Here is a 6,800-nt window from a genome sequence, read left to right as displayed (position 1 = left end):
CATAATACAATCATTCTCCCTAATGATCCCTACGAGTTAATGAGTGGAAAGATGGTAGATGGTTATGAATTATATTGGGAAGTGAAAATTGATTCAAAAATGTTTTTTTTTTTTTTTTGCAATGTGGTATACTCTAGACTAGTTGTGCAATCCAAGATGTTGAACTTATAAAGCTATTACATAGCTACTATGGAGCCAGTGAGAAGAAATATCACATTAATAATTTAGACGAAGATAAGGTTATGGTGTTTTATAATGTGGCCGTAATTAATGACATTAGCCTTCAGCCACCTCAACAAATTATTATAGTAGTTTGAATAGCTGCGTGGCACATCTTGGTCAATCCATGCTAAAATTTCTCTTGATTTTGCTCATTTATTATTTTAGAAAGAATATTTACCCAATCTATCAGTGTTCTCTCACATTATTGATTGCTGGTTTTACTTGTATATATGTCTCTTACATATTTTCTAACATCCATGCTCAATTCTGATCTTTTCATGCGATCCTCTACTTGAGAACTTTTATTTATTTATTTTTTAATGTTTTCTGGAGGATAGAGAGCCTAGTTCATTATTTCATCTTGTTCTGGGAGAATTAGGCCATTTGGATTCTTATTGATGTTGCTGTCTAATAATGACATTTTCTCTAGTATGGCAATGGATGTGTTGAAGGAAAACTGTGCCAATATTGTTTTAGTAGAATATATTTATCATAGTACTAAAGTCATATTAATGGAGCATAATAGCATGTTAACATGATATTGAAACATACCAATCTTGTCTGTACTTGAAAATATTTGTAAAATTGTCTTTGCTACTATTATGTTGTATTCCTCATGAACATAAGGCAACAACTTGAATTGATAGGCTTTTCAGAAGTAGTGTTAGTGAGACCTTGTAGTGTAACAATTATTATAATTTTTATTTCATTTTTCATGCTGTCCTCCTAAATGTTGGTTTCTGAACATCTTGCAGAGCTTTACACAAAGAAAATGTTTTAGTTGCTGCAGTCTGCTTATTCTACAATAAGGATCCAAGACACTGCTCTTTTTCTAGGAACGAACGAGGATAATTCCACAAATTGTAAGACTCCTTTTCTTTCTTACATGGAAAAAGCTAAAAACCCTCCAATGTCCAAAATGATTCCATAGATGTCTTTATCCTAATGCTCTCTTGATCAAGTATTCAATTTTTTCTAAACACATTTAATAAGTGCAAATAAAGAAACTTTAGATGTGAAAAGTACTTGCAAAACTGGGAAAGTAAAACTTACTATGTATGACTATGCAATAGAAATATCATTACTCCTACTAAGGTTCTTCCAAAACACTATAGCCTAGAATTATGTTACTTTTATGTATTTCTATGTATGTAGTAGTAAGGATTTCCTGATCCGTCGATCGTGAATGAACTGAGATTCTTGAAGAGGCTCTGGCTTCTCTGAAACAAGTATCATATTGTGGTCTCAGCTAGCCTCAAAGTTTTGTTAAGACTTTGCTAGTTGCAGTCGTGCAATGAACTCCCACAATAATTGTCAGATATAAACATTTTGATGTATGATACTAGCAAAAACATTGATCCCTGAGATTATAAAGTAGTTGTGATGATTTTGCTATTTCATTCTATCTTTCTATTTTTGAGTTGCATTTATACTTTCCTTAGCAGTAGATATTATTTTTAATGTATGAGCATTGCTAACTCTATTAGGAGTTCTTTCATCTGCATATAATGATTGAATATTAATGATTTTGTTGAATATGTGTTTCTTTGAATGTGGTATTTTATTACTTGTGATTTATTTGTGAGAGTGGAAGTGTTTACTTGTGGTATTTTTGAGAGTTTCAAGATTTTAGAAAATTACAATATGAAAGGCGTAATCATTTACAATACCCTCATAGGACTTCACGCCATAGCTATACTGAATTGGAAGCTGATTTAGTAAGTACATATATAGAACGAATTATGCCTGGTTTTATGTTTTCTTCAATTGATGTTAAAATTGACCTAATTCTATTATATGCAGCAAGCTAAGTGGGGCACAACAGAGTAGATAGATCGATCTATACTCTGGAAGGTGGCCAGAAAAGATTCTTCTGGCAACTATGTCACTGAGTGTGACAAGGTCATGGGAGAGGCCATCGTAAGTTGTAAAACGTTAAATGACTTTTGGTAATTTTTTTATATTTTAGTAACAAGCAAATAATTGATTAAATTTTGTACAGGAAGAAATGCTTGAGCAAAGAAAAGAAGGCAAACTGATTGAGATCAGAACAAATGACATCCTAACACAAGTGTTAGGTACTGCTGAGCACCTCGGTCAAGTTCGAGGCCAGAGTCAAGGTGTCACACAAAGAGACTAATTTCATAAGCCTATTGGGGGGGGGGGGGTCTAAGAGGCTTGCTAGTACTAATTGTAGTTTTTAGTTAGCACTTACATAGTTATTCCAAGTGAGTTCTATAGTCCATGTGAGTTAGCACTTACATATTTTGATCTTGTAATTTTTAGAGTTGGAACATACTGAGTTCTATTGATTTTGTTTGCCTGTTCATTCTGTCTGAACTATGTTGTAATTACACAGGAAATTATGAATGAATATAGTGGTTGAAAATAAATAAGTGAAAAAAATTCTCATATTCTATATGGGATGTCGGTCTCCACAAAGCTATCGTCTTATGTATTGCAGGGGACGATGCTTGCACATAAATTGTCATCTCATGTACTGCAGGAGGATGACGCTTGAGTAGGAACTGTCGTCTCATTTACTGCAGTGGATGACACTTGCACAGAAACTGTTGTCTCATGTACCACGATAGACAACGTTTGTATAGGAACCATCGTCTCATGTATGACAGGAGATGATACTTTTATTTAAACTGTCGTTTCATGCTTTACATGGCATGACATTGCATGGGATGACGGTATTAGAACCGACGTACGAGAGTCCATACGACGGTTTAAAACCATCGTCCCATGCCAATTTTGTAGTAGTGGAGACGCATCAGGTTGTATCAAGCAAAAAAAAAATTATAGAAAATCGCAAAAGAACCCAAATCAAAATAAATCCAAACAAAACATAAAAGAGACCAGCAAAACACACAAATGGTAGCATAGATTTGTTCAAAATATAAAGATAAATGTTTAGAAAAAACACCCATGACTACATTGAGGCCCTATCCATTTTCTCATGAATTTTCTCTTACAAGAACTCTCTAAATTGATGGTGTTGTGAGTATTAGGTTGACGACTGAACACTTCAATCTTTGCATTGATTTCAACGTTCTTTGACAACAATATGGTGGTGATGTTTGTGAAATGTGGTCTAAATTAATGCGTATGGGGGCCATGAGAGAGTGAGAGAGATGGAGAGAGTGACCAAGCGGGAGAAAGAAGAAAACACATAAAGCATAGAATAATGACAGTAGTATTTTTGTCTAAGAATAGAAAGATTGACATATTTTATCGTTGAATGCATTAAGTTAGAACATGTCCTTGATTTTTTTTAAGGGAACATGTCGTTGATAATTACACTCATAATACTTATACGAAACATGTTTACCTTTGCTTAAGAGCACATTTTCATTTTTTTTTCACGCCTGCATTGAACCGTATTATATTATAATCTTTCTTACAATGACTATTTCATAATTTAAATTATTTTGCCTTCTAATAATTCATTGAAGGGTTTTGTATCTGACTAGTTATTCACATGGATGTTCAAATAGATTTGACAAAAAGGTTTCCAATAAAATGTGAAATAAATGGACTGAATTATATAACAAGGCTTTTAACCTTTTTTTTTCTCCTTAATCTTTATTCCTACAATAAGATTGCGAGTTGCACCATTCATGATTAAAGGTCCATTCATACCAGATCACACTTCAATGGGACAGAATCGACAATTGTAGCCCCAGTGTCCTCTCGATGGTTAAATTCAATATTTGATTACCCAACCACCCTTGTAATGAATAAAAATAAAAAAATCTGCAATGTACTGAAAACATGATGATCATTGAAAATATAATATTTAGATCAGCATTCAATTCATACGGGCCCTTGTGGTGGGCGGTGTCACGGTGTTATCAATTTTCAGCCCAAATAAGGAATAATTTTGGTGCGGTAGTTTGATTTGTGTAAGCCAACCCCGATATTTCATGTGGCTTTTTCTTTCCTTAAATATTATATGCAATTTGTAAAATTTAGGGACCCTTTTTCTAGAAATTATAGTAAATGATCCCAAATAATAACATGAGGAAGCTAATATCCTCATTTTTTAAATTGTAGAGAAATGACCCTTTTATATTGTTGATTACCTAAGTTATTATTTTTCACCAAGCCCCAAGTGAATATTAGGGTTTACCTAAGGGTAAAGAGATTAAAGAGGGTAAGGGTAAATGTGGAATTTTACTATACTAATTTGTTGTATTAGACATTTTGTTAAATTTTTTTAAAACTGAGACATTTATCTAAATAATAGTTGTTTTGAGAACTATTTTGCTCGTTGCCCCTTTTTTTCTTTAAGAAAATGCGGCCTTTCATTAATCAAACAGAAGTGTCTTACATAAGATAACGGGAACATAAACTTTAAGAGTTTATCCAATTTCATACTTTCTATTAAAAAAATATACTTAAAAATGCTAAGAAAGTGCGACCATCACCTTCTCCTCCGTTAACTTAGATTAACACCTATGAAGAAATAATTAGTCCAACTTATATTCAGCTTGAGATAACTGACAGAAAGATAATATCGGGGCTCTGTATTTGTCAAAGTCAAATCCCATTATTGAGCTTAACACCACCGAGCTAGATAAAGTGCATCCCACAAACATACAAGTATCTAAATCCCATAAATCAATAGATTATTTCCAATGTGGTGAATTTGATCGAATTAGAGAGAAATAATGAAATATATTCTTCGTTATGTATGTACTTATTAAGTAATATTTTTTAATGGGTAATTTTCTTTTTGATTTTTTGAAATCTTACATGCCAATGACCTCTATAAATAAAGAGGGATTGGTTCATTACAGAGGATTCAAAAAAAAAAAAAACTTGTGCAAAAGCTCTAGTAAAATTATTGCACGAGCTTTAAGTAGAGAATGACATACGCTAGTAGAATAGGAAAATTTTAATCACTAAACCACTTAAAAACAACATTGAGTGTTCATCTTTTTTATTGATATTCTCTATTACATTCCTTCAATCCTAGTACAAAAGAACCTAATTCTTTTCTTAGATTAAATTAAGGAAATTCTATGTGAACAATCACTACTACAAAATTAGGCTTTCCCGACAGTTTTTAACTATTGTTATTGAGCAACGACGATAGTTGGCTAACTTTCGTATTTGCCTATGCCGACGTAGGGGTGGTACGCCGACAGTTAAAAACGGTCGCTGCTGCTGGCAACGCCAACAGTTAAAAACTGTCGCAGTTGCTAGCTACGCCGACAGTTAAAAACTGTCGCTGTTGGTGGCTACGCCGACAGTTAAAAACTATCGTTGTTGCTGGCTATGTCAGCAGTGTTAAACTGTCATTGTTTCTTTCTACAACAAAAGTTAATAATTGTCGTTAAAAAATATATCTAAAATAACAAAATAAGTTACTAAAAAATATTGTCACTAATAATATATATATTTAAAAATTACATTAATATTGAATCAAACGTGAGAATAACAAAACATAACATTCCAACCATAATATAAATTTAAAAACAAAAAATTAATTCAATATCATAACTCTAAAAATACATATTTATTAATAGTCCAAAATCAAACTCACATATACAAAACGTACTCATTTACACAACAAATTATCCAAAAACAACAAATAAACATCAAAATGAATAAAGAACAATCATAACAACTCATATATGACTTCCACCTTTGACAAGAATACGCCTTACAGTCTTGTTGCATGAATCCCGAGCCTTAGTTTTGTAACTTTCAGATTGAGACTTCCTTTACTCTTAAAGAATACAGTGGACAAAATTGAGCAGTTCACGAAAGAAGAATCTGTTCATCCCATTCATTTAAGCATAATCAACATGTCTATATCCGATCTGCAATGACAAGTTTACAAAATGACACACAGTAATAAGTAGTATATTTTTCAACATCATCAAAAATTAGAATACAAAATCAAACTTAGAATATCATGAACAAAAACATAGATACACACGCTCAACAAAGACTAAACAACAGATGACAAGGTAAACATACATACTTCTCTTTCATCTAATCGAGAATTAAAATTAATAAAAAAAGACTAAACAACAAAACAAAACGAATGTTTATAACACAAACTAGAGAAAAAAGACTTGCAAAAACCATATGCAAATATCTAAGACTTTGATTATTGTTCTTATACTACTAAGCCCAAAGCATAACTATCCTGGCAATGTAATCATAGGGACAAGAGCATATCAGAATTCCAGAACACCTTTAAAAGCTATTTGTAATTAATCTTCATGAACAAAAAGAAAAAACTAGAGAAATATAATGAAACATTTAATGATTAGTATGGCAAACCAGGAAACAAAACACAAAAACTCCACGTAACAGAGCATATATCTTTTCATTTTCAAGTAATTGAACATTTGAACTAGACATTATATTCAATAATTTAACAATGTTCGACTAATAAATGAAAGGAATGAACTTGTACCTACTTTACTCGCATATTCAACATAGCTCTCTCAATAAACACCTAAAACATTAAAATAAAAAGTTTTATTAATTTTTTTTGAAAGGAGATAATGTTTTTATTTATTTTTTACAAAATTCAAACTAAAACTAAAATA

At 31.9% G+C, this 6,800-nt stretch overlaps 1 long non-coding RNA gene across 2 annotated transcripts; it reads left to right on the top strand.

Annotated features, from left to right (window-relative positions):
- Positions 1-1,095: 1,095 nt before the first annotated feature.
- LOC133830624 (uncharacterized) lies at positions 1,096-2,555 on the top strand. Of its 2 annotated transcripts, XR_009892149.1 has the most exons (3): positions 1,851-1,940; positions 2,026-2,142; positions 2,225-2,555. It is a non-coding gene; the product is annotated as an uncharacterized LOC133830624 (long non-coding RNA). The 2 variants fall into 2 exon arrangements; XR_009892148.1 differs by having other exon boundaries at positions 1,096-2,142.
- The last annotated feature ends 4,245 nt before the right edge of the window (positions 2,556-6,800 follow it).

The sequence above is a fragment of the Humulus lupulus genome, chromosome 4 (assembly GCF_963169125.1).
Source record: "Humulus lupulus chromosome 4, drHumLupu1.1, whole genome shotgun sequence".
Classification (NCBI taxonomy): Eukaryota; Viridiplantae; Streptophyta; class Magnoliopsida; order Rosales; family Cannabaceae; genus Humulus; species Humulus lupulus.
Note: the sequence above shows the minus strand (reverse complement) of the source record. Positions and strands in the feature narration are given on the sequence as shown.